The sequence below is a fragment of the Brachyhypopomus gauderio genome, chromosome 13 (assembly GCF_052324685.1).
Source record: "Brachyhypopomus gauderio isolate BG-103 chromosome 13, BGAUD_0.2, whole genome shotgun sequence".
Lineage (NCBI taxonomy): Eukaryota > Metazoa > Chordata > Actinopteri > Gymnotiformes > Hypopomidae > Brachyhypopomus > Brachyhypopomus gauderio.
Window position 1 is genome coordinate 20,688,456 of NC_135223.1, and position 10,366 is coordinate 20,698,821.

At 43.5% G+C, this 10,366-nt stretch overlaps 1 protein-coding gene across 1 annotated transcript in view; it reads right to left on the reverse strand.

Moving 5' to 3' along the window:
* Positions 1–7,147: 7,147 nt before the first annotated feature.
* Positions 7,148–10,366, reverse strand: part of LOC143474251 (RNA-binding motif, single-stranded-interacting protein 3-like) — a 13,601-nt gene continuing 10,382 nt past the window's right edge. Inside the window, exon 6 of the mRNA XM_076971655.1 lies at positions 7,148–10,366. This exon is cut by the window's right edge and continues 1,040 nt beyond it. The gene's annotated coding sequence lies outside the window, so the exon portion shown is untranslated.

The following is a 10,366-nucleotide window of genomic DNA, read 5'->3' on the forward strand; positions in this document are numbered from 1 at the left end:
GCAGCCTGCTAGTTCCAGCCAGAGACGCTGATAGTCTCAACAGACTCTGAAAATAGTGTAATATTTCACCAAAGTCACTTTCTTACACAAACCAGAAGTGTAATATAGTTTGTAGCTTTTAAATTTATGTTGCACTGTAAACTACGCGTTTTTTTTTATTATTAAAGAAGCTATTTGCATTCCAAACTAATTAAAATGTAACATGCTGTTCAGGTCTCAAGGCACAATGCAAATCAGAACAGCAATGCTGACGCTCGATCAGCCCCGTGAGATGGTGCAGAAACACTGTATCAGGCTCGGTACTGAAGGGCATGCGCAGGCTGCGGCGTAAGAGTCCTGCATGGACTTGGATCTGAACCAGAGCTCGTTTCTATACGGTGAGCACACCCCACTTCACGAACACAAACATATCGTTGAAACGTTGTGAAAACGACACATCATCGCGCACGGAGAGTGTTTGCGTATCATGTGAGCGTTTTGCGCAACATGCCTCTCGCTGACCCCGGTCCACCCTGCCGCCTCTACCTCACAGCTCTGGTATGCGGTGTGTTCTGCCTCCGCCTTCTGTCTGCCTCACTTCACACGTCCGTCTTTCCACCAGACAAGAAACCTTTTTAATCAGTTGATTCCACTTCCTGCTTTTACTGCTCTGCTGGGAGCGGTCGGCGTGGAGAGGACCGGCGGCCGGCGTCTGCCCTGTGGTGGCTGATGACTTGTGATCAATTGCTTCATGCCTTAGTCATGCATAGCCAATCTTCCTAGAAACGCACGAGAAACATTGAAAGGGAACACAGAAAGGGAAGGTGCTGGAGGGAGGTGGGGGTGGTGGTGGTGGAGGTGGTGGGGTGGGGGGGGGTATTCTTCTGTGTATTTATGTACTGTGTGTGGTCAGGGCATCGGCTGGGGCATTCAGCTGAAGTCATTGATCTCAAAGCCTTTTTTTTAACGGCTGACTCAAATAAGCTCCAGCTCTGCAGTCAAGACTATAAGGACATAGGCACGTTTACTCCAAAAAGCACGAACAGCATATGGAGACAAAACAAAAGCATAAGGATCCATGGCGACCTATCTCTCATGAGCTGGGAACTGTAGCTCGCCAGACTGAAACTTGATCAAACCACACACTTAATTCAAGAGGACAAATCTGTTTTGGTCAGGTGACTCCTGGGCCTTTGCCGCCACAGTCAACCAGCTAATTATGGTTTTTTCCCACCTCATGTTTTTTCCTCCTAGCACAGGATCTTCAGCATGCGGTGGAGAAACAGTGGCAGGCAGACCTGGGCGGTGTAGAGGGTGGTGGAGTCTCATAGGTGAAGGGTGGAGGAGAGGTGGGGAGCTCGGGGCGGTGCAGACGCGCTCGCCTCCGTGCCAACGCTGCAGTCCTAATGGAGAGCAGATGTGGTCTGGAGAGTCTGACTCAGAGTCCACTTACACACAGCGAGTGTGAGCGGAGCAAACGGGGCCCCCGCATCTCTGCTGGAACACGGAGATCCCGAAAGACGACACTTGTGCATTGATAATGTATGTCTTCAGGAGCTCAGCGTCAGCAGGTTTCTCAGTAACTTAGTTCACAACAGACTGAGCACACTGCCTATGCGTTCTAGCAAGTCAGGGGGACTTAGGAGAACCGTTTGTGGTTTTCCATTTTTCCAAAACAAAAATGCGCCCCCCCCCCACTCTGTTTTTGAACCTTACCATAAACTTACCATAAAGCGTCATATTCTGTGCTACGCAAAAACACCAGCATATCTTCTAAAGAAGCTTTATTGGTAATTTGCTGTTTCTGGGTAAATAGTGGCCTTATCCCAGACTGCAGTGTAGTAATCAGCAGGTTTGTGCTGGTATTTGGCATATCAGTGGGCTTAAGTTAACATTCCATTTAATTAGCTCATTACCACACTGCTCAAACATTCCAATCCCACAGGACTATTATAGAGAAAATAGTTAATATGCTGCCAGTGCCAGTGGAATGTTCCAGAAACCCTTGAAAATCCTGGGGCACACATTCATGTACAATAACACACACACACACACACACACACACACACACACACACACACACACACACACACACACACACACATTTGTTTTATACCTTGTCAGGACTTGGAATCATAAATATGACATGTGCATTTGATATATACACAACTGTTGCAAAAACCTATATGGGAAGGATATATGGAAAGAGAATGTTCTACCGCTAACCATAAACCTCCCTCACTTACTCTATTAGTATCCAAAAGAAATGTTTTCCCTCTTTTCATTATCAAAATAAAACAGCTTTGTAAAAAAATGTACGACAGCACACACCCACATACCCACATATGCACACAAGCAATAGCATGCTTCCACACACGCACGCACACACACACACACACACACACACACACACACACACACACACACACACACACACACACACACTCCTGCGCTGTTAATCCAGGCCTGCCCATTCTGCTGGGTGAGGATGCAAACAGAGGTGTGGGAGTAGACTCTCTCTCATCCTCCATCTCTGACTACCTCTCCTCACACTCACTCCACGCCCAACTCTCCAGCTCCGGCCTGCAGGAGAAATGTTCACGTCTCCCGCCCGCAGCAGCCTGAAGAGACCAGACCTGTGTGATGTCAGTAAAAAAACATTTTTATTGAAACAGCAAGAAAATCGCTCTCTTCCATCGAGTCAAGTGTCATTCTCTACAGCATGTACTGAACTTCCTCACAGCACACGCACACTCTCATGTACACACAGAGCACTGCTGTTTATGCCTGTTGTCAGGGCTGAAGCCATAGCAACAGATCTAGCCATCTGAGCTGCTGCTCGGCTGGCCATGTCTGGAGAGAGACTATGGAAACGGGCGGGAGAAAAAATCTGAGTGTCTGCATAAAATTCCACATTCCTGCACCAGGGAAATATCATATAGAAAGAGGAAACATCAAGAAAAAGGAAGAGAGAGAGGAAGAGAGAGAGAGAGAGAAAGAGAGAGAGAGCAAGAGAGAGGGAATGTAAGCACTTGGCAAATGAGACAGTGAGAAATCTTAATTTCCTTAAAGACATTAAGTGATAATTTGAGGAGAGGCGGTTTAGAGGTAGGGCCCACGTCTGGGCTCCAGGCCCGTGTTCAGGCAGGAGGCCTTAGCAGAGCTGGGATGAAGAAGGCGGAGCTGGGCTGAAGGAGGCGGAGCTGGGCTGAAGAAGGCAGAGTTGGGCTGAAGAAGGCGGAGTTGTCTCTGATTAGTGGGAGGCCCAGCCCACTCACGCACCCCCAGCCTCCCTCCGGGGGAAAGAGTTCAAATGCTCTCACACTGACTTCACATAACCTCCAGTGGGGCTCACTTCAGTAAGAATGTCTGTGTTCTTCAGCAGTCTTCATACAGGACATGTGATGTTGTTTATTCAAATATTTATGCTGATTATTATGTATGTATTTAAGGTTTACAGGAAAAGTAAGTTTTAGGACATATGGTTTTCACAATTATTACACAAAAAAATATTTAATGTTTATAAAAAAAAAAAAAAAAAAACGTTATGATTGATTGGCAAAATGTTCGTAGTCATTTTAGGTTTTAACCCCTTCAGTGCATATCCATGTCATTGTGGATCCAGCATCAGTACTGGAGCTGCTCCCCGTCCTATTGTAGCAGAACCGTGCTGATGACCTCAGCATCCCCAGCAGATTTAGGCCAGCTGACTGACCTCTGAGCTACCAGGACTCCAGGAGCCCAGATTCACACAGAGCAGAGGTGCGCTGGCCTGAGACATACTGGAAACGAACCGGGCCGTCTTAACCTCTGAAGCTGTTCCTCCGTGTTGTTCCGTCGTCCGCCATGTGCCAGGACGCAGAGGCATCACAAGCGCTCGCTACATCAGGGACCGTCCACAAGCCCACGCACAATTCCGCAGGTTACCATAGAAACCTCCCCCCAGGGTCCGGAGTTTCTCCCGAGTCTGTCGGTCGGCAGGTAACCGTAGAAACAGCTCGGCCAGCTGGCACGGTGTTCGCGAGAGGCTGCCAGCATCTACACACAGGCCTGGAGGGCGGGGCCATGCTGGTGTCCCGAGCTTGCTCCTCCAATCCACACAGGTCTGGAGGGCGGGGCCACGCTGGTGTCTTGAGCCTGCTCCTCCAATCCACATAGGCCTGGAGGGCGGGGCCATGCTAGTGTCCTAAGCCTGCTCCTCCAATCCACATAGGCCTGGAGGGCGGAGCTACGTTGGCGTCCTTCAAGCCCTCCACAGCTGGAGTAGGCCTAACCTTCTCTTAGAGGAGCTTGGCTGGCAAGCTTTTGGCCTACAGAAGTGGAATTTAGTCAATTGAACAGATGCCTCTTATTAGAGATGTCTGTGGGCCTGGGTAAGGGTTTGAATACATCAGGTCCAGTTTAGGCTATTTTTTAAGTCCTATGCTTCATGTGGCATCATTAAGATATGATCACTTTGACATTCTGAATTTATATAATTGAAACTCCTTAGCTCCAGGTTTATTACAGTTTTTCGCAGTCAATTTGGTTCATTTCTCAGATCAGATTTGAAATTCTCAAAACTGTTCATTCAGTCTCCAAATCTCCTTGTCACTTGTGCACATCATAATTGCATTTCTGATTGTGTTTCACATCTTGCAAATGCTTTTGTACGTATTGCAAATGGACATGGGCAGTTGTCTGTTGTTTTTTACATTATCAGTTGCTTATGACATGTTTATCAAAATGTGTTGTACGGATTGTCTGTTGAATTGTCTTACCCTCCAAAACATTTAGTCTTTAGGTCATCGCCTAGGTCATTATATGCAAAAGTGCTGAACATGTTGTCATAATCTCTAAGGAAAAACAGTGAAATAGGCCCACAGTAAGAGCAACAATTGTGGACCATGTGTTACGTGTAAGTCATGGTCTTACAATGGCTGAAGCTGGTCGCTGGGTGCAGCTGAATATTGGAAGAACAACTGTCTTCAATCATTCAAACATTTTACATACAGTACAGTACTGTAATAGAGAAAACATGTATGTAATTCAGAAATGTGCTCTCTGCTGTAATGTTGCACATTGACATAAATTCTGACGTTATTCAATTTTTTGTTTTGCATTTTTGCATTCTTGCATAGGATATCAAGATTAGCTCATAGGGGTAGCAGTGGTTCCATTTTCACACAGCAAGAGGAGGCTGTATGTGCTTAGGTTGTTTTGAATGTGTAGAGTAAGGTTCAAATTTTGCAGTTTTTCCAGTCAGTTTTCTGTTTTTTTCTGAATTTCAATCAGATTTGTTTTTGTCAACAAATTCCAGTGCGAACAATACGGTCAAACAATATTGCTGTACAAATTTGATTCCAGTCCAATTTCTTGCTATCAGTCTCCCACATACAGTCATGTGTAACTTTGTGTTACATTTAAGTTTGTATGTGTGTAACATGTATTTGATATACCACAGAATGTGCAGCGTTCTTGAAATCAAAAGCTTAGTTAGTTTCCATCAGAATATACAGTCTGCACTGACTGTGACTTATAGTTGCACTGACAACATGACTAAGTATTTTGACTGTTTTGTTCATAGGCAATGGCACACAGACTAGATACTCTGATGGCACCGAAAAATTGACTGACCTAAACATTTGCTTTTGAGTCAAAAACAAGAATTTTGAGTGAAGTGTGTGCTTTTGCAGGTATTTCATTGAGTTTTGCTGTTTGCAATAACTGTTTTGAGAAATGCACTTGTGATGCCAATGTAAAGCATGATGTGAGAAATGAACAAATCGACTGAGAAAAACTGTAATTAGCTGTTCATTTTAAGGTGTCTTATTTAGGATGTACTTGAATGAGTTATTTAATAACAACAGTGGATGTTTCATGAGAGCTATGTAGTTCTTACAGCAAAGGTGGTGTTAGAGGTGAACTCCCAAACGGCCAAAACAATGCTTCATGTTTTGTCATTTTATGGGGATGGACAAGAAAGAAAGAAAGAAAGAAAGAAAGAAAGATAGATAGATAGATAGATAGATAGATAGATAGATAGATAGATAGATAGATAGATAGATAGATAGATAGATAGATAGATAGATAGATAGATAAACAATGTCATCAGAAAGAGAAGTGGACAAGCAACCAACAGGATCATGTCCACTGCGGAAGAACCAGTGAGTGTTGTGAAAGGGAGAGACGTGATACTGTGCATCTAATAACGGCTGTAATGGGCTCATTCGATACAGGAAGCTGAGCTGCTGTGTGATTAATGTGGGATACACAATCCACATGTCAGAGTGTAGTGTACACAGTCATAACACCCATACCAAAACACAGGCTTACACTGCACTCTGCAAACAGGCCTTATTACAAAAGAACAGCTCCGTGGCCCTGTATTTAGCAAACCGAGAGCTTAGCTGTTTGGCAAATAATGTGCATATGCCTATGGTATTAAGATTTCTGCAAATAAACCAAATATGGGAACGTATATAGGATGTTAGCAAAGTTTAAGTCATTGATCTTCTGGAAGAAAGAACAAACCCCCCAGTGTTTGTAGGATGAACCCGTCCACCTCTCTTGCGTCTCTAAATGTCACACATGAAGATGAGCATTGTGTGTGAAGGGTGGGGAGTTGCCATGGGGTCTGAACCGAAGGAGGAAAGGTGAAAGGTCACCAGCGAGCCTGAATTAGCCACTTGTGTGGAAGAACAAGCTCTCTATCGATCACCCTTGTAAGAGTGGGAGGAGACCAGGCGAGGAGATGTACTGGCCACTGTAGCACAGGCCATGAGCCACTGACCTCTCATTCCTGCCATAAGGGTCCTCTCTCTCGCTCTCTACACTACACTGATCTGCACACACTGCACGAGTTACTGTTCCTGTACAGCAAGACCATTTTGTAGGTCTTCCTTCCTTCCTTCAACGTGTCATGTAGTCTACATGTGTAAGCACATGCTACATATATAACACACTTCATACAGTTTGTGCATGTATGGCCCCTTCCAACTAGTGGACATGAGTGCACATATGTCATCACCATTTCACTTGGCTGCAGTTCGATTAGTTCAGCAATTCTGTTCACTTTAGTTCAAGATGCACCTACTGTCACCCCCCCCCCCCCCCCGCCCAGCCATGCAAAACAAAGCTGCCATGAAGTCTCACTACCAGAGCAGTAAACACAGTATTGTGAAAATGGGGGTTTGATCTTTTTTTTATTGAAAGCTTCATTGAAAGAAAAATAATAAACAGAAATTTAAACTCAACATCCACTGATTTACAGAAACTCTCAGGATCACGACTCGAACACATGGGAGGCAGGAGTGTGCAGCAAAACAAAAAAACTGCATCCTAGAACTGCTGGAGAAGAAATACACGTCAACAAATAAACAAACTCCATAAATAGTCTTCTACTTCCTCTGGTAATAAGTTAAATTCTTCTAGAGGTTTTGCCATTTGGCTGAATTTGGTAGAACATAGTAAATATTCTCCATGAAGACTTTGTATGATCCTCCCCTTACTAAAATCAGAGGTCTTGATTGGTCAGTGAACATTCTTATTGATGAATACGATATCTCTGACAGCCAATTAGATCTGAAGACTTGATGTCAATGTCTAATGAAATGAATGGGTTGTGTTACAAAAGAGGGCGATGTTTCATGGGCAGTGCAATGTAAAGGCCAGCAGTAATCTTTCTCTAATGATCCCTGACCTAAACAAAGCAAACCTAGGCTATGAAGATCTTCCTATAATGAATTAGCACTACGCTTTAGAGTGAGAGCAGACTTAATCCATGTCTGGGAAACCGACCTTCACTGACCTTTCTGCACAGGGAGAATGTTTATAATTTTCTTGGAGATCATTTATATTTGAATTTGCTAGAAATTAATTTGTAGTTTTCATTTGAATTATTTAAGTTGGCTCACTGTTGGATTTTACAGTGTGAAAACCCCATTAGGAAGGGAAGAGCATGGTTTATATTTTCTGTAGGCTACAGCGAACCAAATAAAATGAGAACTCTGTTCTCCAGCTTAGAGCAGCTCTCCCCATATCTCGTCACATCTATATTCTCTAATACAGGAGTCTTTTGGGGCCGTGACGCTGGAGGGCTGCACTCTCGAGTGTGTAAGTGTGGATCACCACTGCTCAGACTGCCGTTGTGACTATTCAACAAGCAGCAGGCATTTTCCATCTGCTACTGTGGCCTCCGATAAAGAAGGCTTGATAGCAGCAGTTACACGATAAAACAAACTCTTCAGAAAGGTAGTAGAACAAAGAGATATAAATATGTGTTTTTTTTTTAGCCGAGGGAAATTAAAATGTAATCTAACTCACGCTCCATATTGTAACAGAGCTATTCCTTGTAAGTTACACTGTAGCCTACACATTGTCCTTGTCAAGGTGCATGGCGGAGATGAATTGAAATTCATGACGGAGATGTCTTCTTCCAGAAGACGACAGACAGTCCACTCAAGCCCACCTCCAGCCCCACCAACACATAGCATAATCTGGCTACTGCAAGAATTTATTTTATCCATAGTAATAAAATTCTAATTCTATTTTATCATCTCTCATTCAGCAGCTAGCAATTTGCTTTAGCAACATCAAAAAGGGGAACACACAGAAAATTTGTCCTGTCACTACAAATCACCAGCATTGCTGTTACACTGACCCCTAGTGGATAACTGATCACCACTCACTTGTATAGGACATTACCCAGTGCATGCAGTGGAACAAATTGGTTAGCACCCAGAGGTCCCCTCTGTGAAGAGATGGTGAGAAATGAAGCTTGAGAAACAACATGGACATACCGCACACAGATGAACGACAAGCACCAAGTGGCTCTAGTGAAAACCTCCTGTTTCTGCACCTCTGTTTCTGCACCTCTGTTTCTGCACCTCTGTTTCTGCACCTTTGTTTCTGCACCTCTGTTTCTACTCTCTAATGTTCAGCACACTGAAATGGCTTCTTTTTAAATTCACAAAGAGCAAGGATTGAAAAATGTGTTTCCTCGTTGTGACGAGGAACCCTCAAAATTACGTTAACAGCGAGATCGTAAATGGAGAATGTCTAGGATAAAGAACACCACCTAGAACTGACTGACAGTCACACGCGTGTTTAAGCTCCATGTTGCATTAGTGTTATCAGATCATCTAGCCAAAAAATGATCTATGCCATGGCAGATTAAGAATAGCAGCGAAACTCTCTTTATTCTGAAGCAAAAATCATTTTTCCTAAACTGACTCTTACATTTCTTACATTACCTTCTTATGAACTGGCTTGCCAAAAATTACAAGAGATCTGAGATGGGTGGCCTAAACTCCATTTTATGTCTAGTTCATCTCTCTTTAGTTTGAAGATTTATCTCTTCATCCTTTTGTAAGAAGGCACTGGAATAACCAACTGGTCCAATATTGACTGATAACCTTATTTGCCACCTTTACAAGGTGAGCTTATTATGTTGTTCAATAAACAACCCCAGATGGGGCCTTTCAGCCAATGTGAGCATGAAATTACTTTATAGTGGAATAAAGTAGAGTGTTTAAGTATTCGGTTAACATCTACCATGTCACATGAGTATAGCATAGCTTTCCCCACTGGTCCCAAAGGAACTCTCAACCTTTCAGGTAGTTCACAACCAGAAGGTGCTACATAACAGAAGGTGATACATTACAACCAGAAGGTGAAACATTAGCTTCCTGTTTCCTCTTGGTGGAAATGCTTTTAATTGAGGTAGCTACCTGCAAAGAGTTTAAATACACACAAGTTCGATTAATTTCTTTGACTTTGATGAATTCCTACTTTGGCAAAGGGTACGACGTGTTAGCAACACTGGGATATGAGATTTCCTTAACACAAACGTATCAGAGGACCCATGCAGAATATGTCAAACTGAATACTGAATTGACCTCGAGTCAGTGACCCTCGGGATGCTGTAACAGTGATGAACAGCGAGCTCAGCTGAGAGAGAGAACATTGCTTCTGCCGTTTCTCTGATGCCATCTGCTGGGGAGGTGCTACACCCAATACAACACATGCTCTCTCTTCTTTTAAGTTGTAATGACTGACAGAAAGGCTGCAGCAGTGGAAGGAAGTTTAAACCTGTAACACCGCCCCACCCCCATTCCCAATTTAAGTACCCGTTTGATCATCAAGGTCAAACAAATACTTCTGAGACGCAGAGACCACAGCAACAAGGCCAAAAAAAAAACTGATAGAAAAGAAAAATCGATTTTCTCCACTGTCTCTAAGGGGTTTCTTCATCTTTGGTTTAAAATATGCCATCCATGGGCTGCATTTGATCCACAGCTAAGAAAGACTAAAGAAATTGTCAACAATTTCCTATTACTATTGCTTTTTGCACACATTTGCTTTATTTTAATTCAAAAGCTCCTATCTACTTTTGCACTGCCAATAC